General features: G+C 42.7%; 1 protein-coding gene across 1 annotated transcript in view; it reads right to left on the reverse strand.

Annotated features, from left to right (window-relative positions):
- The window catches only part of LOC126175524 (monocarboxylate transporter 1-like), a 234,397-nt gene extending 219,074 nt beyond the window's left edge, over positions 1-15,323 (reverse strand). Inside the window, exon 1 of the mRNA XM_049922351.1 lies at positions 15,194-15,323. The gene's annotated coding sequence lies outside the window, so the exon portion shown is untranslated. The remainder of the gene's footprint in view (positions 1-15,193) is intronic.
- Positions 15,324-25,077: the final 9,754 nt, after the last annotated feature.

A 25,077-nucleotide genomic window follows, 5' to 3' on the forward strand; every position in this document is an offset into this window, starting at 1 on the left:
TTCTTCAACGCAGAAAGTGATATATCTTACATTGCAGGAAGTGACAGATACATACTTACATGAGGAAGTTTCGGAATGTGTAAGGTTGAATAATTTCAGATACCTTGCATTTTCGCGACTAAAAATTGTTCTCGCTTCTCTGTCGAACAAACATCTCTTTACTCCATTGCAGGTAATAATCATAGTATACTAAAAAGTTAGCGCTTGTCCAGTCCTGATCATTTCCTCAGCTCAGATCCAGACTGATGGAAGAAGAATGTAAAATCACCCTGCAGGATGAAGGGATACCTTCTAATATCCTGTCGTACCTCCTCTTGCCCGGCGTAGTTCAGCAGTAAGTCGTGCCATGGATTCAACAAGTCGTTGGAAGTACCCCGCAGAAAGACTGAACCATGCTACCTCAATAGCCTTACATAGCTGCCAAATTGTTGCCGGTTCAGGATTTTGTGTACGCTCTTACCTCTCGATGAGATTCACTTCGAACGATCTGTATGGCCAAAGAATTCACTCGAACGGTCTAGAACGTTCTTCAAACCAATCAGGAACAACTGTAGACCAGTGACATGGCTAATTGTCATCCATAAGAATTCCATCTTTGTTTGGGAACTTAAGTTGTCGTTAGTTTAGGACATGAGTTTACATTCAGCGCTACCAAACGCGTGTCTCCCGCAGTTTAGTCACTGGTCACATAAAATCAGCTGTTGACAGTGTATCTCGCAGTTTCGTCGACCTCCCGGCGGCCACTTCCACCATTGCTCCGCGTTATAGCATTTGTGAAGTGACTCTACGTGATTGTGTGCCGTCTATAAGTGAGCGGTAGCCGGCAGCCGATGTGACAACACTGTAGACGCAAGTGACGGACGTCAACTATCAAGTAATTTTAATAGGATTATACTGTTTTTCACAAAGCTGAACAGCGCGGTTTGAGAGACAGTGCTATTATCATCAGATTGCAAACCTTGGCTCATGAGGTTAAAAAGCTAAAAGGTCTACCATCTCAGTTGAGGCGTTCACAGAATAAAATGTAATAAAAAACGCGTGGGACTAAGTGTCCTCGTCTCAAATTAGATCGACGACTTCTGTCCGTGTGTCGACTGTTGTTGATTGTGAATCGGAAACGTGAAGTAACAACCAAGACTAAAGATTTCAGATACTGAGGGCAGGGACTATCTAGCACTGCGTACTGTGGGTGTAAAACAGTAGCATGAAATCAGTGGAAGGATTCACTCGTGAGTTTCGTCAAAAGCCCATCTACCGCGATCACCATTAAAAAGAATGCAGTACAGTAGTCTCGAGCAACTCTTCCTAAATCACAAATTTCTGCAGTCGATGCAAAGCGGCACTCGAGGTGGTGTGAAGAGAGACACCACAAAACGGTGGATTACGGTATTCCCCGTGGCAACCCGATGGAAGAGTTTGGGTTTGATGAATACCTAGAGAAAGTTACTTATCACCGTTTGGTGGCCATAGTGACGTACGGAGGAGGTGGTGTTACAGTTTGGTGGCGTTCTTCGTGGTTGGGCTGTGGTCCCCATGTCGCGCTTAAGGAAACGCTTAATGCAGAATGAAATTAATACATTTTACAGCACTGTGTACAGTGTACAGTAGAGGAACTGTTCGGGGAAGATAATTCTATCGGCAAGAGAATTCATTCTGTTATAAAGCAGCATCAGTGAGGCAATGGTTTGTAGACAATAACACTCCTGAAATAGACTTGCCTGTCCAGAGACCCGATCGGAACAGAATGGAATACTTTAGAGATGAGTTATAATGTCGATTTCGCTCCACATCCCAGCGTCCAACATCGCTACCTCCTGTGGCTTCAGCTCCTAAGGAGAAATACCTCCACACCTCCACAGGCGTTCAGGCACCTCATTGAAAGGGTCCCCAGCACAGTTTAAGCCATCATAAAGACGATCAGTGGACACATCTCACATTAGTATTCACCAACAAGTGTCCACATGCTTTTGATCCGACAGTGTATTTCCGAAAATACCACAACTAAATACATAAACAATCAGGAAGTGACGAAAGACGTAAGCACTCTGCGGAAATAACTTAAATTCATATTACTAATGGTTAACTGGAATACTCTCTTTCAAATTCTGAAAGTGTCAGGGGTAAAATACAGGGAGCGAAAGGCAATTTACAATTTGTGCAGAAACCAGATGCCAGTTATAAGAGTCGAGGAACATGAAAGGGAAGCAGTGGTTGCGAAGGGAGTGAGACAGGGTTGTAGACTCACCCCAATGTTATTCAATCTGTATAGTGAGCAAGTAGTAAAGGAAACAAAAGAAAAATTCGGAGTAGGTATTAAAATCCATGGAGAAGAAATAAAAACTTTGAGGTTAGCTGATGACATTGTAATTCTGTCAGAGACAGCAAAAGACTTGGAAGAGCAGCTGAACGGAATTGACAGTGTCTTGAAAGAAGGATATAAGATGAATATCGACAAAAGCAAAACGAGGACAATGGAATGTAGTCGAATTAAGTCGGGTGATGCTGAGGGAATGAGATTAGGAAATGAGACACTTAAAGCAGTAAAGGAGCTTTGCTATTTGGGGAGCAAAATAACTGATGATGGTCGAAGTAGGGAGGATGTAAAACGTAGACTGGCAATGGCAAGAAAAGCATTTCTGAAAAAGAGAAATTTGTTAACATCGAGTATAGATTTAAGTGTCAGGAAGTCGTTTCTGAAAGTATTTGTACGGAGTGTAGCCATGTATGGATGTGAAACATGGACGATAAATAGTTTGGACAAGAAGAGAATAGATGCTTTCGAAATGTGGTGCTGCAGAAGAATGCTGAAGATTAGATGGGTAGATCACATAACTAATGAATAGGATTGGGGAGAAGTTAAGTATGTGGCACAACTTGACTAGAAGAAGGGATCGGTTGGTAGGACATGTTCTGAGGCATCAAGGGATCACCAATTAGCATTGGAGGGCAGTGTGGAGGGTAAAAATCGTATAGGGAAACCAAGAGATGAATACACTAAGCAGATTCAGAAGGATGTAGGTTGCAGTAGGTGCTGGGAGATGAAAAAGCTTGCACAGGACAGAGTAGCATGGAGAGCTGAATCAAACCCGTCTCAGAACTGAACACCCCAACAACAACATTACTAATGGACTGACCTTCCAATCTGAAATGAAAAAGAAACCGAAAACAGTTCGTTATTTCAGATGATATATCCTAAAATTGTGTGTCCCGTGACACTGACGATACAGGACAGGAATTTTTTGTATGTAAGGTGGCTGATGATATTTTACACTCTCAGTTAAAAACAGACGCAACATGTTGCATAATTATATTTCTCGAGATGTGTCATATAGCTTAGCTACAGGTTCAGATATAAAATACATATTCTGTCCCCCCCCATCCCCCCACCCAGGCTGTGGCTAAGCCATGTCTCCGCATTATCCTTTCTTCCAGGAGTGCTAGTTCTGCAAGGTTCGCAGGAGACCTTCTGTGAAGTTTGGAAGGTAGGAGACGAGGTACTGGCAGAACTGAAGCTGTGAGGACGAGTCGTGAGTCGTGCTTGGGTAGCTCAGTTGGTAGAGCACCTGCCCGCGAAAGGCACAGGTCCAGAGTTCGAGTCTCGGTCCGGTACACAGTTTTAATCTGCCAGGAAGTTTCATATTTTGTTCCTGTCTGAAGAGATATATCTCCATGAACTATCTAAAAATTCTTTTATACTTTGAGAAGAAATGACAAACCAAGTGAAGGCAGTACAGAATCTTGTGAGGCATGAACAAGTGAAGGAAAAATAAAACAACGGTGGCTTCCTTAATGCTAATTTCGATACCAGTTGTCTCTAGTTTTTCTTTTCAAGTAAGGAAATCGAAAGCTGCAAAATCCACAACGTCAGTGCATCATGTCACATCTTGTAATGCGGTAGCGTTCGAAACATGTTGTATAATGTTTACATTAGTCTAATATTATCAAAATTCTAACTATTATTCGACTGTGAGTTATTTAAGGGCAATTTATTTTGTGTTCACCTGCGATAATTCTTCAGGTACAGACTTTGTTTATGGGATTAATTGGCGTTTAAGCTTGGCTGATGCCAAACAGTCATAATTACAAATAACTTGATATTCGTTTGGTGTGTCCCATGGGATTCATATCTGGTGGTCTGGGTTGCCAAACCATTCGCTCGAATTGTCCAGACTGTTCTTGAAACGAATCGCGAACTACTGTGGCCTGGTGACACGGCGCATTGTCATCTACCAAAATTCCATCATTGTTTGGAAACAAGTAGTCTATAAACAGCTGCAAATGGTCTCCAAGTAGCCGAACATCCAGAGGACCCACTCCATTCCATGTAAACACAACTCATACCATTATATACCATTATGGAACCACCATCAGCTTGCACACTGTCTTGTTGACAACTTGAGTCCATGCGCCACATCGAATCTTACAATCAGCTCTTACCAAGTGGGAACTCAACTGACCAAGGCACGATTTTTCAGTCGTCTACGGTTCAAGCAATATAGTCAGGAGCCCAGGAGAGTCGGTGTAGGCGCTGTTGTACTGTTAACGAAGGCACTCGCGTCGGCCGTCTGCTACCACAGAACGTCAAATTTCATCGCACTGTCCTAACGGATACGTTCGTCGTACGTCCCACATTAGTTTCTGTGGTTATTTTCAAGCAGTGTTGCTTGTCTGTTAGCACTGACAACTCTACGAAAACACCGCTGCTCTCAGTCGTTAAGTGAAGACCGTGGACCTATGCGTTGTCCGTGGTGAGGAGTAATGCTTGAAATTTGGTGTTCTCGGCACACTCTTGACACTGTAGATCGCGGGACATTGAATTCCGTAACAATTTCCGAAACGGAATATCCCATGCGTCTAGCTCCAACTACCATTCCGCGTTCCATGTCTGTTAATTACCGTCGTACGGCCAATATCACGTCGGACATATTTTCGCATGAATCACCTGAGAACAAATGACACCTCTGCCAGTGCACTGCCGTTTTTTATCTTGTGTACGCGATACATTCGCCATCTTTATACATGCACATTGCTATGTCATGACTTTTGTCACTTCGGTGTATGACCCTGTTGCACTATAGCTACATTTGTACAGTAGTCGAATTAAAGACGTTGCCTGTCGCATAAATCACTTTGTTTTAGAGAGTCTTTCTTCTCACTGTTGAATGGCAGAGTCCAAGAGATAGTAGGGAGAATGATATCCGGAGCTAACCTCGAACTGCTTCACCGCGGCAGCCAAGCCTGACCTCCCCATCCCACGGACGAGTCACCATCGTGTGCCACATGCCGATACGTCTTCAGATGCTGCGATGAAGCCTGGAATTTAACCTTTGACAGTGGCGCAGGTTGTTTATGCTACTATCGTGCGTCCAATTGCCAAGCAAAACGATTAAAATTTCTTCCACCACTAGGTTTCGAACTGGTTATCTTCGGGGCGATTGCCACCGCAGCACAGAGCATTATAGAAATCTTGATTCACAATAAATCGATGGGTGTTGCGGATCACATTCCTGAAAAAGAGGTGCCCATTGCCTTAAGAAGAACGGAATATTATTCGGTGTGCTAGAGAAAGTTGCGAAGGAGCGACAGAAGGTAGATGGGCGCCAGAAGTTACCCACGAATATAGCGAGTTCTTGTTCCTCGTGTAACGGTTACGGATAGCCAGCGCAAACACGATGCTGCTTAAGAGCTGAAATGTGGTCGCGCCGTCAAATGTAGGCGGCTGCAACTCCGGCCGTAAACACTGAGAGCCGGATGCAGGTGTCGGCGCTGTGGGGACACAACGATATCTCTTATGCATCAGCGCCTCGATTCGGAGAAGGCTAGAATGGCTCCCATCCTCACGATCCCACAAGCGTTACGTAAAGCTATACGGGCTAAGCTACTCACTGACAAAATAAAAGGTACTTGAAAAGTTTTCGGGCGTTGTGTCAGACACTGTTGCGGAAATTGCACAACATTTCAACGAGGCGCCTGCTCGTCATCTGTAGCTCAATCTTAGAAATACTGAGCAACGCCCGGGTACCTTCAAGAAATTACGTCACGAAAGCCTTCTGCATTTTAAGGCTCAATTAGCTGTGCCTGTTACATCTTCATTTTGCATTGCCGATTGGATCCCTTCCTCGCGTTGGCTGGTAAAGTGTGCCCTGACTTGAGATTCTCTCTATACTCATTTTTTGTAGGTTTTGTTTCTGTAACGTTTGATTTTCTTCAATCATTTCACTGATATTATTATACACTTTCCTACGAAATCTCACTTTTTCTGCTTGCAGTTTACTTTTATCACTGTTTATAGGGATCCGTGACTCAATTCCATGGTTTTATAAAATGTTAAATTTCCTTCTGTATTTTGTTTGGTAAAGTTTTGTTTATTATTCTGCGTAATGATCGATACGTATTAACTACATTTCCTATATTCTCGTCCGTATAGACTGACAGAAAAAACCATAAATTAATTTTCATGATGGAATATCAATCCACGAGTGGCCTTTCCGGAATCCACTGTGTTCATATTACAGGAGAATCTCTTTGCTATGGTTTTTATACTATTACAGATTATTTTTGCAAATATTTTGCACTCTGAGTTTGCGGACTGATTCCTCTACAATTATTTTCTTAGTTTTTCCTTTGACCTTAAAAATAGAAAAGTTGCTCCTATCGACGTCATAAAAGCAGCTGCTTTCAGAATAATCCAGCCAAAGCGTTTTGAACTTGGCAGCTAAATTTATCATTAATTCACTTCTTATGGATTACGGCGTGCTTGCACCCTTCCTTGTTGACGCAGTTCCCGTTTCGAGTTACTATTGATGTTGTTGTTGTTAATGATAACGACGACGACGACGATGATGATGATGATAAAAGAGACAGGCAAGCTGATGAAACCTGGTGCCAGCACTGAGACTACTACTGCCAAATAGCGCCAAGAATGCCGTACTGTTGCGTATTCCATCATATTAGATCAGAACATCACCGTCAGCAGGTTACATGGGTTCACTCCGGGAGGAACTGCGGAGAGGTTACAAACTTAAACCAGCACGTTGTCTTAGAGTCTGGTTATCAAGATCTTTATCGTCAGTGCTCCTCTCCCTTTGGTAAAAGGGAGGCAGTTATGTTCAAATGTGTGTGAAATCTTATGGAACTTAACTGCTATGGTCATCAGTCCCTAAGCTTACACACTACTTAACCTAAATTATCCTAAGAACAAACACACACACCCATGCCCGAGGGAGAACTCGAACCTCCGCCGGGACCAGCCGCACAGTCCATGACTGCAGCGCCTTAGACCGCTCTTCTAATCCCGCGCGGCGGGAGGCAGTTAGCGATATGTTTTTTCCACCTGGTTGTCCAAACGTCATCCGTTTGGAATCATCAGCTACGTCCGAATGCGTGTTCTGTGTAAACGTTCCACATGTTTGGCGACGTCTGCTTAACAAATACGTGAGAAGAGGCCTTTGTTGCAATCTTTTAAAATCGCATTTCTTCAGGACAATACATCTGCCTAAATAGATGCTTCAGCAATTTGAGAATTGTGAAATTTGGAAGAACGGTTAGTCAGGTGAATCACTCTCTTCAACATATAAGGCTCCCGCTTACTGCCAGCTGATCCTGCATCCTGAAACAAGAGTCAAACTAGCCGAGGTTATTGGAACCCTCTGGATTTTGTTCAGTTATTAACTAAACGGCAGTTTGCACTCACAATTAAAGAAGTTCATTATGTTAATGTAGTTGAAAGCACATCTTGCTGAATGCGTCCATTTGTGGCGCGGTAGTGTCCCAGGAAGCAGCGGTGGGGTGCATCGCATACTAACAGGTGTAGGTAATATGACACAACTGCCAGAAAGGACACGTGCCTCATCAGAGATCGAGGGCGACGCCAACTGTTCGTCTAGTGACATCTGGCGCAGCTGCTGGGCCATTGCCTAATAGAGGATTTAAGCCGCAACGCCGTCCTATGCGTAAGGAAGTCACCTAATTCTGGAGCACTGTACCTGAGTTTTCCGTATGTTTTCATCCAACGCTCCTTCCGCTCACCAAAGGGCCAAGGTATACTGCATGAGAAAATTTTAGAGACAGCTTAGCAGCATGACTATTCTCAAGACAGACTAACGCAGTTGGATCTAAACAAAAAGACGGCGGTAGAGGAAGTTCATTAACAGATAGAAAAACTACTGGAGGGGACAAATTCAAGCTCTCTGAAGCAGCGTTCATATTCTGTGCAGAACTTGTAGCGATTTTAAAGGGGCTTACATATGCAAAATAAGTCCAGGATGAGTCAATAATGCCGGCCGCTGTGGTCTAACGGTTCTAGGCGCTTCAGTCTGGAACCGCGCGACCGCTACGTCGCAGGTTCGAATCCTGCCTCGGGCACGGATGTGTGTGATGTCCTTAGGTTAGTTAGATTTAAGTAGTTATAAGTCTATGGGACTGATGACTTACTCATTAATGCACAAGCAACTGGCATGCTTAACGTAATACCCAAGAATAATTGCAGATGTTTGTGAAAATTAGAGCAAAATAAAATTGTGTTACATCTTGAAATATGTAAGAATTTACACACACTGAAAGCCATATGGATCTTCAAATTAAATAGTTCCGCATTTGAATTGTGCATACTACTATTAAAAACCACACACCTCTTTTACTGACACTACTTTTGCGGTATGCGTTGCAGGTTATGAATAATGGATTTCGCGTTTTAGGTTGCAGGTCATGGGTTATGGGTTGCAGGTTACGGGTTATTATTTAAGTAATGTCAATAAGCCAGCTGCACGTATTTTAATAAGTAATACAGATAATGTAGATGCGGAAATATTTAATTTCAAGGGTCAAATACAGGCTGCAAAGTGTGTGGACTCTTAACTACTTCGAGAAATAATACAGTTTCATATCTCTGGAATTTTCGTAGAGATCTGGGCAGACCCACGTGTTGGCAAGGTTGTTTCAACTGTTCGACTGTGCTGCAGAAGTTTCGCTGAGAAGCCCTTTACACATCCTTCTTACAGTCTCGATCTCTCCCCTGCGATTCCCATATCTTTTGAAACCTTGAAGAAATCCGTTCGTGGCTGTCACTTTGCTTCGGCCGAAGAAATGCACGCCTGGTTACAACCATGGTTCCGTAGGCAACTCTAAATATTTTTTCGTGAAAGCATTCAACATCTTGTCACAGTGGAATGAATGTATTATACAATATGGTGATCACTTTTGATATATTGAACAGTTTACTTACTTTCTTTCCACCTGTTTCGTTTTCATTTCACTGAACTTTATAAAATCGTATAGGGGTTTATACAGTTTTGTATCTTCTGTTTGTATAATAGTTTTAATGTTTGTTGACAAGGCACTGCCAGAGGCCATCAGACGCTGCATCATTTTCCTAGTTACTTGATATCTTATGTTGCAGGCGAAAAAAATGTGGTTATCATCTTTCTCAATGCCACACTCATATTAAGAAGCTGTGATCAAACTGAGGCGGTAGAGATCCCGTAACTGAATCGACGTCGTACCACTGTCAGTATAAAGTCTTTGCTGGAACTGCAATTCTATCACTAAGGACGTAACAGTCCGTTATGTACCAGTCCAGCATTGTGTCTTCCTTCGACTCGTCAGACCGAGGGAGGTTTTCGTTCCATCGGGCCCTGACTCCAGTCCTTCTGGTATTTACGAGATCGCCAGATGGCACTTTATCATTTTTCACATAACCAGTGCACACAGTTTCCTTGGGCAATGTTTTTACCTCTTCATTTCACTATAATTCTCTGTGCGTCTTCTCCAAAAACATGATCGTCTCCTTATTGAGGCGTGAAAGCCTCTTAAATGCTTCTGTAATGCGGTATACTAAATGATTTTTAGTGTTGTTGACTTCGTAGCTGAGCTTGCAAACGTATAAATTATTACTGACTCAAAAATGGTTCAAATGGCTCTAAGCACTATGGGACTTAACATCTGAGGTCATCAGTCCCATAGACTTATAACTACTTAAACCTAACTAACCTAAGGACATCACACACACACGTGCCCGAGGCAGGATTCGAACCTGCGACCGTAGCGGTCGCGCGGTTCCAGACTGAAGCGCCTAGAACCGTTAGACCACAGCGGCCGGCATTATTGACTCATCCTGGACTTATTTTGCATATGTAAGCCCCTTTAAAATCGCTACAAGTTCAGCACAGAATATGAACGCTGCTTCAGAGAGCTTGAATTTGTCCCCTCCAGTAGTTTTTCTATCTGTTAATGAACTTAGCAGCATGACTATTCTCAAGACAGACTTACGCAGTTGGATCTAAACAAAAAGACGGCGGTAGAGGAAATCATAAACTGTATAACATGATGCTTTGTCATTGTCCTTCCTCAAATGGTGATTGAGAACAACTTAGGAAATGCAAAGACCACTCGCGGATTAGGCCATAGTGCTATCCCGACTGATCGACTACTGCTCACAAGGCAGTATGAGTGGAAATTTGACGAGATACTGGGACTCGAACCCAGGTCCTTCCACACCGCAGGCTAACCATGCGGCTACGAAGATAGTCTGAACAATTTAGATGTAGTAATATTTAATTTGACGGTATTTCTCACTTACATCAAGAGTAAGTCTAGTTAATTACATTCTTCCAGCAAATCAGGGTGTCTATTGTTTTGTTTGCGTGCATGCCTACTTAACGCAGTATTTTAGGTAACACATATTTTCTGCAGTTATAGCCTGGCCAGGTTAGTTTTCCGATATCGACCTCATAGGCCTAACTTCTAGTGGTACCTGTTAGTTTGTCATTTTTTTGTAACTATTTAGGCATGGAAATAGCATTGTTACTTTGGAGTTGACAGTCATCTTTCAAGCACTAAGCTGATAAACGTGTGTGTCGGTGATTCGTGTACTAATGACGAATTTTTGCAGGAAAGACTTCGAAAGAACAATGTGAAACTTGACAAGTATCATAGATGAGGAACATAATTAATGTGAGGCTCTGTTGCATCTTTCACTATGGTATACTTATCAAACTTTGAACATTTTGCCAGTGCAGCCATCGGTTGCCAAAGACGGGCAACAAGAGCATGAAAGCAGCAGTTCATTTTATATAATATTTGACTGATGACCTCAGAAGTTAAGTCGCATAGTGCTCAGAGCCATATTTAATATTTCCGAAATTTTGCGGAATAGCATTAAAGTAAAATTTCACATATTAATAATTCGTAATTAAGTGTTAATTTGTTATTTACACTGGACAAGCAAATGTTGGTTTTTTTAACTATTTAATATTCTATAGCGAATGATATGTAGGTTCCAATGAAATATAGAAGTGTAACTGCTGAGTAAGCCCATAGAAACGTTTTTCTAAAGTCAGTAATGGAAACGTAGCTGACATCACTTTCGTCATTTTACGCTATTCAGATACTTTCTTTAAATGTGTGACGTTTTTCCTGATAAATAATTCGCATCGTTCATATAATTCTGGGGACACTCAAAATGATGCTACATTGTAACCCGTTCTTTCATTTTATTGGTGGCTAAAATACTAGGCTCTGATTGAAGATAACGATTTTTAATTAATTAATTTATTTATTAATTTTACCGTCGAGCTTAAGGGAATGAAGATGGACAGGAGTTCAAAGCATAACTTGGCTAACTGGACTCTTTAAAATTATTTCATTTATTAATTAGAACTTCATTCTGACAGGGCTGCCTCATTTTAATAGTATGCTGATATTGGATGCAGAGGGGAAAGGGGGCATGGGGTACGAAACACATTTCGAGTAGTACCTCCATCTTGGATTTTATAATTTAATTTATTTAGTGATTTAAATTATTTAATCATTATAATTATTTAAATCAAGAATGACATTGTTGTAGTCTTCCTGGATTATGAGGCAAGAAATTGACTGTTAAAAAGACGTTTGGCACATGATCATGATGACATAATCAATAATGAAGTGTGGTAGTTGTGAATGGCAGGTGGACATGACAGGTCCAAAATGTAAGAAAAGTGGCATAAGATCCGCATAACCTTTCTAGTGAAGCCTGAAGCCATTTTAAACAACACAAATTCGATAATTCTTGCTCGGAATAGACGAAGTTGCAGAAATCAATTCTCTGTTTGAGAAAGAGTTTGGTGTGCGGTTGGAAAGACTTACTGAAACCGTAGACACCGATTTTAGAATCAACTAGTGCCAAACTAAGGGTGTGACTCCGCAAACAGGACATATTTCAGTCATTACTGTTTGTTGATATTTAGATTGTTTCACCCCTGAATGGCTTTAAATGATGATTTGTGCAAATTTCACTGCCGACTTTTTTGTAGACAGATGTAACTTTAGACATGCAAACGTAATAACAGCGATGTTTACGTGATTTTTCTACAAACGGAATGAAATTATTACGAACGACAAAGCCATTTTAGAGGTATGTTGCTGCCGTGGTACTCAGTTGAGAACATCAGTTAGAAAAAAAGGTGATTTATGCCCTGCTACATGGAAGCAAAACTTGTAGTTATCGATGATGCAGTCCACAGAAATGAGGATCCTTCGAGCTATAAAATTTTAGTCAGAAATGAAGACGTACGGTAAGATTTAAACATAGCCAGCGCACTGTCTCAAGTGAGGGAACGCATCTTAAGGGATTTCGTCACGTCTACGGAAACATGTAGATATAGATCTAATGGCAGTACAGATCCTGGAAGGCCGAGTAAATGACGGTACCGAAACAGCGTAACTTGGTTAGTCCTTGAGCGTAGTCTTGTTTCTATGCAACGCTGTATTCCAGATGATGATGGGAACAGTCTTTGGCGACTGTTCTACAGCATACGATTTCTTTTGTTGAAGTACACTTTTACTAGCTGCTCAGGCTAATTTCTCCTTTGCTTCGACCATTTTCCATCATTTGATTTTGGATAGCAAATTTTTCACTTTTTCATTCTTGTTTCAATCAGTTTTGTGTTTAGAAAGTTCTTTTTCTGTCACATATTAATAATCGTAACTAGAATCGCTGCTACGCGACCTCCTTAAGCTGTCAGTCGGTTCCATTCTTCTGTCTTAAGATTCGTGCTGATAGTCACGCGAACGAAGGTGCTAACCAGCGTGGAAATTAGTTTTAGACTTATTTATTGGCTTAAAATGTTCCTTAGAGAGTCTGTTTTTAAGACGCATTCATATGAAGTGTGCCATGAATGTTAAAGAGCATGTTAACACCGCGGTTTACTGCATGAGGATCTGGCACAACCGAGTGTTCGAATGCAACTGACGTAATACTGTAATAGCTACCGACGGAATGGGGGTCCCGCTAGCTTCGGATAGTATCACAGAGGGCATTACTATGAACCAAAATACTTTTCCCAACTATATTTCTCTTCACCCCATGATTCGTTTGCATTAAAATGCCTGAAAGCACATGCTTGTCTCGTATCTGTTTAACTTGTGATTTCGCTTGTTTTTTATACGAAATAAAAAGCGAGTGCTTAAAAATGACAAACAAACGTATTTGTACGGACAGAAAAGGTTCGAAAAGTAATCCCAATAGTGCAAAAAACATTTCGATTGGTGAGCCGAAAGCAGTTAATTAGTGTAATTTCGTCAAAACTAGAGTTTTTCGACATTGGAGAAAAAAGGCCAACTGTAGTGAGATAGCATTGCCAATTAAAGGTTTGTTCAATTTCCGTATTAAAAACAAGTTGAAATTTTAAACACTTCAAACAACATTTTTTAAGTTGGCGGGAGCTATTATTACTCGTGAAATATATGTGCAGTTACATTGAACCCCTTTGTGACTTGTGAGTTGGCGATTTTTCTACTGTAGTCGCTAGTACTATTGCGATATATTTTGACTTTGATTTTTGCTGCAAGTTTTTGTAACGGCTTTTTTGTCGAAATAATTGACTTTTATTTCAGACAGCTGCCATTTTGTTAAAAACTTTTTTTTTTATGTACCCACGTACCATGTTGGACAGTATCATCAGTTTCAAAGCGGTTTTTGAAATTTCGTTCCCGGCTGAAAATTGTGCCGTTCAATCTCCCACCAATGCCCCTCGCACTACGAGAATGCCATTTGTCGATATCGTGTTGTGTCCTCTTTACTTAAAAACACAAAATACGTAATACAAACTTAAGGGTGAACCATAAAGGTCTAAAATCAGTTTCGTAATTTCTTTGACATTTTGTTGAAAAAAAGTTATGAATAGCGGTGGCAAAATAGTGTCACCCTGGTCTATCCCTTTAATACGCTGCTTCCGGTATTCGGGGATGTGTGCCGGTTCGAATTGAATCGAATCCGCCCGGCGAATTGACCACGAGGGCCAGTGTGATTTTTAGGCTGTTTTCCACATTCCACTAGGTGCATACCGGGCAGGTACCCACGTTTCGCCTCAGTTACACGATTCACAAATATTTAGAAAAATGTTGCACATTCCCACATAACACTAGACGCAGACAAGTGGCGTACAGAAATTCCTTCCCGGGAGGGGGTGAGTGATGACGGGTGGGGGAAGTGGCAACAGAAAGGGCACCCGGGCATCCACTGCGACTGAAATTGACAAATTCGACAATGAACATGCAGACGCAGTGAAGTTAAGGGATTAATGCCGGGAGAAAGAAGAATTCTTCTGTTCGTTATAATATTCTGCAAACCTGCAACTTTAATATGGACACAATACACTTTTATTTCTGTCGTGAAAATTTCTTGCAATTGTTGTCATGTCTTTTCAATACAGGATTTAATCAATAGCACCGGTGAGGTTTAACCCGGTTGCTTAACACTTTAAACCAAGATTATTTTCCCACTTTCCTTTACTCAAGACCTACAAACGGATCAAAATTCACGCTCAGAACTTCGCTGAGGAGTATTCTATGAATGCTATGAATGTAATAGCAAATCTAACAGCATTTCGCTGCATGTTGTCAAATATTTTAAATTACTTAAGGAAAATGTGTGCTCCTTATGATGTCGGCTTGAAAACACTGATTTAAGAATCGCAACAATTCTTCTGAACATTCACTTTTGGTACCGAACTGAGATGTTCAGAAAGTGTGATTCTGTACCTGTCGTCCACCACAGAGAAAATGATAGAAAGTACCGTGGCGGTTGCCTACAGCCTGCACTTGCTCACACCTGTACAATCCATACTGTGACATCAATTGGCCAACCAGTTTGATGAATTTCAACACACGCTGGAAGATAGCACTTAACGTGAAGCTCGTACCACAGGAACTCTACCTTGGCTTCTTCGGTTTTTCGAGAGGTGTTCCTTGTCGTGCGTCGTCTACGGTGGCGATCGACGAGCGCCGGCTGGCTGCGACAGAGTGATCCCGTGGGAGTGTTGCTGAGGACACTATGCCACCAGTTGACGCCGCTGTTTAACCCAAGATCTTGCTACCTCAATATATCACCACTGCCACATCCCGCGCCGTCGGCATTGTCAACATGTTTTCACAATCTTCTGTTTGTGTCACCTAATCCGGCGAATCCCACGGAACGTCAACCAGAAATGGCAAGAAGCAAACACTTTCACGCCATGACGCGGTATCTTCGCATGTTATTCATCACTGTCTCGCCAACTGAACCGCTTAGTGTTTTGCAGTATCCACTCTATAAATAAAACGCTACTTAGCTCTTAGCGAAGACAATAGGAGATATTTTAATGCCAAATTTCTTATATTTACGTCGCTAGCTGTAGTCGGACTATTACTGGATGTCGATATGAAACACGCGAATAATCATGTTTGTTGGGTCTGTAAACAATGCGTAACGTAATGGAGGTATTGCCGCTTTGCTGTCGTTTCCCGCCTCCGGTGATCCCTTTGTTGGCTTTACGTCAGCGCTTTTAAGTCGTTGTCAAGGACATTTCCTCAAAGGGCGTGAGGCGGCACTATACATTCGCTATCAGTTCATCTCCGGCAGAATGTTCCACACTGACTCTGAGGCGAAAGTTTTCTATTCTTCAGACCGCTCACGGTAGCGCGGTGGTTAGACAATGGACTCGCATGCACGAGAACGATAGTTCAAATCCCTGTCTGGCAAACCACGTTTGGGTTGCCAGTAGCTTTCCCACATCGATCAAGGCCATCGTGAGACGGCCCGGGGTGGCCGAGCGGTTCTAGGCGCTACAGTCTGGAACCGCGCGACGGCTACTGTCGCAGGTTCGAATCCTGCCTCGGGCATGGGTGTGTGTGATGTCCTTAGGTTGATTAGGTTTAAGTAGTTCTAAGTTCTAGGGGACTGATGACCTCAGAAGTTAAGTCCCATAGTGCTCAGAGCCATTTGAATTTTGAAGGCCATCGTGATGGTTCCAATGAAAAAGACGCGGCGATTTTCTTCCTCAGTCTTGTCTTCTCCGAGCTTGTGCTGTGTCTATATCGATTTTATCCTCTACTCTTCAGCGGAGCGACAATACGAACTGTGCTGCTGCCGCACGCCTCAGAAGTCGCCTCAGTGCCTAAATTTTACACTTGTACCCTTCAGTACCTTGCAGCCTCCACACTAACTGCCTCGGTAGTTGGGCGGCCAGTGGGCAGGGCCCCAGGTTCGGTTCCTGTCGAGGTCGGAGATTTTCCCCGCTCGGGGACTGGGTATTGCGCTGTCCTTACGTTCGTATCGTCAAATTGATGTTACACTGTTGAGATGGATATATGGGCTCGTACCGAAAGCCAATAAAAAAACACCTCCACAGTACGTAATGGAACAAGTAACAAGTAGCAACCAGTTGTCCCTAGATGACAAGTGCACTAAAGACTAGCTCTATGCTTGAGTACGACTGGAACTGTTCTAACAGTTGACGTTACATCTTCAGAAACATCGGGCTTTTCTCGAGCTTTCGATCGCCGCACAAACTAACGAGTTCTTTTGGTTCTATCTGCATGATACGTCATACCTCATGGATTATAATCGTAAAAATAACCTTCAAACAAGTACTGCACTATCATACAAAGTGCAGGTCAGAAATTGTAAATACAGGTTTTAATAGATAAATTATCACACTCTCGATTCAATATAATTCTCAAGTTTTGGTTCATCCTATATCCTCCACGAGTCTTGCCATTGTTATTTACTCTAGCGATCGCAATTACAACCTGTTTATTATAATTTATTTCACTTATTAGGCTTTTAACCCTCTCCCCTAAGTACTACAAGTCCCTCTGGATCCTTGACCATCATACGCTCCGCCTCGCCTTCTGCATGCGATTAACTTGCTCCACATGGATCCATCACCAACTCATCAAATTCCCACTTCCCCTCTCTCACATTGAACAACTTCAAACAACCTACACCGTCCACAAACTCGACTCCAATGAACCTATAGTTTCCCATCTACTTTCAAAACGCTGCCACATCTCTAACAACATATTCCACGAACGCTCTACATACTCGCCCTAAGAAACTTCAACTGTCTCTCCCTTATCATGAACTCCATCCCTACATGTTCCCATCTTCCCATCTTTCAACCCACCTCATCCCCTCCACCTCGTCAGGACTCCCTTTCCCTTCCTTCGTCACATTTTCCTACCCACACTTTGTACTCTTCCACACATTTTTCATTAACCACTTTTCCCCATCAAATATTAGCCTCACTGGTGCCGCCTCTACTCCACCCCGTCTTGTATCCCAGCACAAGTCTTGCCCCATCGATACATCTGCACAGTTTCCATACATATACCACTTCCATTTTTCTACCCTCCTCAACGAGCAGCCTTCTCCCCTTCAACGACAGATTTCCTATCCTAGGGCATTTATTTCCAATTTTAGCGCCAGTGAAGTGCCGCTTTTCGACACTAAGTTCTGCATCACTTTTTTAAAATGTTTTTGAATGTAACTTACTGTTTTTCTTAGATTCCTTTCTATTACAACTGTTTATAACTAAAAGTGAAGACACTAATTTTTCTTATACGTAAAAAATTCCATTCATCGTTAACAATGTTTTTAAATTCATTGTAAACATCTCACCTTTCAATTTATTATTGTTTCATTTAATTTTGATGTTCTTCTTCAGTGTGCTGACTGTACCGCTTACAACCCCCGCCACCCTTCGCGCAAATATGGGCGCGAGGTGGGATGAAATAACAATAAACGCGGTTCACAAAGTCTTATTAAAAAATTTAAAAGCAGCGCAAGCGACGCCGCCATTTACGTTCTGCAAACCCATAACTGGAATTCGTAGAGCGATATTGTCATGTGGAGCTGAACAATTTACAAGAAATGTCACTATATGTCAACACTGAAAATATCTACATGGTACCGACAAAGAATTGGTAGAACAACACGTGGCGAAAAAGATTAAAGATCAATTTTCTGCTATAGTCGCACATACGGGCTACGTGAAAGGAAGTGGTTAACAACACCATTTCCACCAGAGAGAAGCTTTTCACGATAAATGTAGGAGCAATCTCACTATGTCAGCACTGCCGAGATTCAGCTACCTTGCGACGTAATTTGTTTGTAGGGACCAAAATCAAATTCTATGATAGGTAAGGAAATGAGTCGGCTTAATGACTAGATGTAACGAGCCACAAATGACTTTTCGTCACATTAAAACTAGGTTTCAAACTGCGAACACTAAATTTTAGGAGACTGCATACTTCATATTTTAAACTATTAAGCCCCATCATTATTAGACTTCAAGTAGCCCGAAAAAAAATCTCTCTGCAGGGAAGACGTCTTTTTAATTGACTTTTATTACGTTTGTTTATGTTTAATGATGGTTTATCCCTTGGATGACAAAATGCACGCAGTTTCTGTGTACCGTATGTTGACAAACAACGGTTTTATCGTTATTTCTTAAAGTATGTGGGAATGTTGTGAACTACCTGCGGGCGACCGTTCTGGCACTTGACCTAAAAACTGCCTGTAAGCTAGCGTAATTATTATTAATTTATCCTTTGGGACTACCTATCAAGCCTATCCTCAGCCTAAAGTTAGAGCAATATGGGGAGTCAGTGTTCGCCAAGAATGATCTTTTCTGTAAAAGTGAAATTATCATCTCCTGAGCGAACTGATGGGCTAGGGACTATAGCCGAAGTCAAAGATAACGACTATGGCGACTGTGTGGAAGAGGAAAAAGAGGTCTACAAAAATCCACGTGAAAAACTACTAGCACGAATGGTAAGGGCTTCCTTGCAAAATGCGGGTATCCATATTCGAGTTCCGGTCCCTCACACAATTTTAACTGGTTACCAAAGTTAGAGACTCGCTTGTTTTAAATTAAGGCTGCAGCATGCGTAGTTGACAATGTGAGACTATAATGTGGGTCACAATAGTTCATGTTAGGGTGCCTGCGAAACCAAAGCTTTGAATGAGAAAGAATCAAACGGAATGGTGTAAATTTTGCGATTAGCCGTTGACTTCGCTGCTTTAAGCGCAACTCCATGGAGTAGTTAACTGTTGAATGCATACACACTTTCGAAAGTGGTTCTTGTTATGGTTGAGTGAAGTAACAGGAAGATGGTTGCTCTGTCCACTGTCACACACACCACACATCTACGGTGAAGAGCCAAAAAAACTTGTACACCTTCCTAATATCGTGTAGGGCCCAAGCGACCACGCAGAAGTGTCGCAACACTACGTGGTATCGACTCGACTACTGTCTGAAGTGGTGCTGGAGGGAACTGACATCTTGAATCCTGCAGGGCTATCCGTAAATCCGTACTAGTAGGAGGGGGTGGAGATCTCTTCTGAACAGGACGTTGCAAGGTATTCCAAATATGCTCAATAATGGTCATGTCTGGGGAGTTTGGTGGCCAGCGGAAGTGTTTAAACTCAAAACAGTGTTCCTGGGGCCACTCTGTAGCAGTTCTGGAAGTATGGGTTGCCTGCCGCATTGCCCTGCTGGAACTGCCCGTGTCCGTCGGAATGCACAATGGATATGAATGGATGCAGGTGATCAGACAGGATGCTTACGCACGTGTCACCTGTCAGAATTATATGTAGACGTATGAGGAGTCCCATATCAATCCAACTGCTCATGCTCCACAGCATCACAGAGCCTTCACCAACTTGAACAATCCCTTGCAGGGTACATGGAGTCATGAGGTTGTCTCTATACCCGTACGATTGCATACGCTCGATAGAATTTGAAACGAGATTCGTCCGACCAGGCAACATGTTTCCAGTCATCAACAGTCCAATGTCGGTGTCGACAGGCCCAGGCTGTAACCTCCCCTCACTTATCGACCTTAATGACAGTGAAAAATTAAACCGCGTGTACCTAATGGAAATTTGGGAAAAGCAATCGTCACCGAAGTTAATCCGTCGGTAAAGAGGGGGGAAAGGGTTACATCTAAATGAAAGGAAAAATGCAAATGAAACTGATGGAAATTAATTTTGAAAAGGGGTAAAGTTAATAAAGAAAGTAAATGTGCGACCGTTACGTTAACAATTAACTAGCGGTAATTAGATATTTGAGATTTGGGGGAAATTACGGTCGCCAGTCCTAAGGACAATTACTATAGTAACTGAAAAAGAAAGGTTATTGCACATATAATTAGCACTAGAAGTGTGGCAACTGAAGGTTGACACGTGTAGTGTGAAAACTGAAAGTTTGTCAGAAGTAATAAATTTCGCTACACTCTGACTTAATTTAGCAAAAGAATTAATAAAACCGGAAAATCGAAAGTTAATTTAGTGACTGAAGTTAATAGTGAACTTTCTTTCTGAAGCACATCGAAATTCAGTAAAATACGGTTAGTCTTGGACTACCTCAACAATCATTTCAAAAGCTACTTGAATCTACGCAATTTAGAAATAAGAGATTTAACTTTGAACTTGAATTAAATGATTCTGAACAATTAACAATAGTAAAATTTAGTACGTACCAAGCTGAGCTGCAGTCACAGGTAAGCTAAAACACGGTAACAAAACTCGCACTGTTAATTTGTGCTTGTGTAATCTAAATATTGTAGCCAGCTATGAATACTTTAACTGAACTTTGAAATTAAAGCAGTGAAATGCTATAATATTACTTTAATGCTGGCGTTTGAATTTCAACGACAATCGGGTTCATTCCGGAAAAGGAAGGGACCCTGCTTGGTAATGCAATTGGGACAATGAGCAACAAATGTTCATGCTAAGTTGCTGTAATTATAGTTACGAAAATGGTACAGTTTGAAAAGCTGAGGCCTGCCATACAGTTCTAAAACTTTACGTGCTTCCAGTCTTCCTTGTTGGTTGATTGAAGGTTTGCAGCCGTCGATCGAGGAGGTGGCGACAGTCACTCATTGTCGGCCGTCGCGGTTGCAGAAGCTGGATGTTGGCGCGCCTTCTTCTCGACACGGTCACCAGGCGAAACGGGCTCTTGATGTGCGCCAGCTAATCCTTCCCGTCCGCGACACCGCGTCAGAAACTATCATGGCAAGTCGAGCGCAATTACATGCTGCCCAACCCCGAAAGCGCGGCAACTCGCGGGAGGGTCACACAACACACCTGCTCCACCGCACTACTCCAGCCAGACCCCTCTGCTCTGCCCGCGCTCCACGAGGCACAGTTAACACTACCAAAGATCCTACACACTTTGATTCATCACATGACCTATCGATGTAATTGTTCGATAGCAGTTTTCCCTAGGCAATACCCAGCGTAAATATACAAATAATATTTACGAGACAAACCAATTATACATCGACATAAATGCGTAAATATATATATACAAATAGTAAAACAATTACAATATGTAAAGACACAGAAATGTCATATATTCAGGTAACAAATATAAGGAAAACAAATTTATAGTACAATAGATGGAAGTAGGAGGATATGCATTTCCGGCGTTACAAGGCGAGGCGTGAAGGTTGATGCTGCGCACTCATCAGGGGTACACGAGAGGACCTTTGTCCCCGAAAGCCCATATCTATGATGTTTCGTTGAATAGCTTCCACGGTGAGACTCACTGATGGCCCAACATGAAATCTGCAGCATTTTGCGAAAGAGTTGCACTTCAGTCACGATGAACAATTCTTTTTTGTCGTCGTTGGTCCCGTTCTTGTAGGATCTTTTTCCACCCGCAGTGACGTCGGAGATTTGATGTTTTACCGGATATTCACGGTACACTCGTGAAATGGTCGTACGCGAAAGTCCCCAACGCATCGCTACCGCGGAGATGCTGTGTCCCATCGCTCATGCGCCAACTATAACACCTCATTCAAACGCACGTAAATCTTGATAACCTGCCATTGTAGTAACAGTAACCGTTCTAAAAATTGCGGCAGACACATGTTGTCTTATATAGGCGTTGCCGACCGCAGCGCCGTATTCCGCCTGTTTACATTTGTTATATTTGAATACACATGCCTATACCAGTTTCTTTGGCGCTTCAGTGTATATCCATAAGCCCCTTTTACACAATTGACTTTCTTGTCTCAACTGACTACTCGAGACAAGTACGTCTACTGAAGCGCTCAGCGCCAAAATTGCCGGTGTTGTGAAAGCTGTCGGCAGTTTGGCATCTGAATGGTGAAAGCTTATGAGTGACATCCTTTTTAAGAAAAAATTGAAATATATGAACAAAATGTAGGAATAAGCGATGACAACAGAGTTTATTAATGATCGAAGCAGAATTCATAGTGCAAGTTCTTGTCAAAAGAGCGATAAATTGTTCACACTTCCGATGGTTGAAAGAACAGGAAAAGAGTCATCCAAACATTTTCAGAACATGTAAATTTATTTTCCCGAGAATACGAATGCTTACAAATACATCAGAGAAGACGGAAAACGCAGTGAATAGCACCTTTTTGCGTTACCCTATATATCGTATTTTCTTGCTAATTGCCAAATAACAATAATTTTAACTTTTTGAATGTTGAAATAATTTTCATTGAACGCGTTTAACTATTTACGTTATCCTTTATTTGTGACGTCGGTTTTCTTTTCTGAAAGATTTAAATCCTTCTTGCTTTCCTTTCAGATATATCGTCTCTCTTGTAGACTAGAAGAACACTAATGGGAAAAAATACCAGGACTTTGAGTAACTTCTTAATTGCCGAAGGACACAAAGGAAATGACATAACAAAGATAAATTTCTGTAACCTTCTGTAATAGGAGTGATCTCGCCCACAACAGTTCACAACTTCCGATGTTAGCAGACGCAGTAGTAATCCTTTGTCTCTGCACATGCGCAGAGTGCAGCATACTAGGAAATTTAGAAGTCCCTACTCGGCACAATCTATAGATAATTGACGTCATAGACACACTAGTGACGTGGTTGGTTGCTGATTTACGCGCAGACACGAAAGGGGCACGCACTTCGAGTAGTCGATTTTTACTTGAAAATCTCTCGCGTAAGACGGGCTGTGGAGAACGGCACTCGCTAGATAATCTCCAGGATGACGCCGCATAATTATCATCAGTCGCCACACAGATGGCGCACATAACAAGAACCCTATTATGTTTTAGGCCGAAGACATTCGAGTACTGCGATCTATCGGTCGGTAGTTGCATGACGCCACACAGAGCGCTGAAACCGGGAACTACTTAAGGACTACTTCCTTCAAATACACACATCAAAAAAAGTTTTCCATCACCCCGATTCCCAGAACTCCTAAAGATAGACGTAGACTGTGGATATTGTATCACAGACACAGTACCTTTGGCTGTTCAGAGATCTCACTAAACCCGCCCAAAGATGTAAACTATCATGCATGAGCAGCGCCTATTAGAAGGAAGGAGGGGGTTCGACAGTCGCCGGCCGCGGTGGCCGTGCGGTTCTGGCGCTGCAGTCCGGAACCGCGAGGTTGCTACGGTCGCAGGTTCGAATCCTGCCTCGGGCATGGGTGTGTGTGATGTCCTTATGTTAGTTAGGTTTAAGTAGTTCTAAGTTCTAGGGGACTTGTGACCTAAGATGTTGAGTCCCATAGTGCTCAGAGCCATTTGAACCATTTTTTTTGGTTCGACAGTCGATCAGCTACAGTCATTCCACCAGGAACGAGATACACGGCTCATGTTGTCTGTAGTTCAACTTTGCCCACACGGCCAGTACAGCGGTTCGATCGCGTCCGCCGGGAAGGGCTCTCAGCAAGGGAAGTGTCCAGGCGTCTCGGAGTGAACAAAAGCGATGTTGTTCGGACATGCCTCGTTCAGGCGGTCCAAGGGCTACTATTGCAGTGGATGACGGCTACCTGAGGATTATGGCTGTGAGGAACCCTGACCATTTTGAAAAATGCTTGTGGAGCCACAGGTTGTCGTTACAACTCAAACTGTGCGTAAAAGGCTGCATGATGCGCAACTTCACTCCCGACGTCCACGGCGAGGTCCGTCTTTGCAACCACAATACCACGCAGCGCGGTGCAGATGGGCCCAAAAACAAGCCGAATGGACGGCTCAGGACTGGCATCACGTTCACTTCACCGAAGAGTGTCGCGTATACCTTCAACTAGACAATCGTCGGGTATGTGTTTGGAGGCAACCCGGTCAGGCTGAATGCCTTAGACACACTGTCCAGCGAGTGTAGCCAGGTCGAGGTTTCCTGATGTTTTGAGGTGGCGTTATGTGGGGCCGACGTAAGCCGCTGGCGGTCATGGAAGGCGAAGTAACGGCTGTACGATACGTGAATGCCATCCACCGACCGAGAGTGCAACCATATCGGCAGCATATTGGCGAGGCATTCGTCATCATGGGCGACAATTCGCACCCCCATCGTGCACATCTTGTGAATGACTTCCTTCAGGACAACGACATCGCTCGACTAGAGTGGCCAGCATGTTCTCCAGACATGAACTCTATCGAACATACCTGGGATAGACTGAAAAGGGCTGTTTATGGACGACGTGACCCACCAACCACTCTAGGGACCTACGCCGAATCGCCGTTGAGGAGTGAGAGAATCTTGACCAACAGTGCCTTAATGAACTTGTGGATAGTTAGCCACGACGAATACAGGCACGCATCAGTGCAAGAGGACGTGCTGCTGGGTATTAGAGGTTCCGGTGTGTACAGAAATCTGGACTACCACATCTGAGGATCTCTCTGTATGGTGATACAACATGCAATGTGTGGTTTTCATGAGCAATAAAAAGTGCGGAAATGATGTTTATGTTGATCTCTATTCGAGTTTTCTGTACAGGTTCCGGAGCTCTCGGAACCGAGGTGATGCAAAACTTTTTTTGATGTATGTAGTTTGC

The sequence above is a fragment of the Schistocerca cancellata genome, chromosome 3 (genome assembly GCF_023864275.1).
Source record: "Schistocerca cancellata isolate TAMUIC-IGC-003103 chromosome 3, iqSchCanc2.1, whole genome shotgun sequence".
Classification (NCBI taxonomy): Eukaryota; Metazoa; Arthropoda; class Insecta; order Orthoptera; family Acrididae; genus Schistocerca; species Schistocerca cancellata.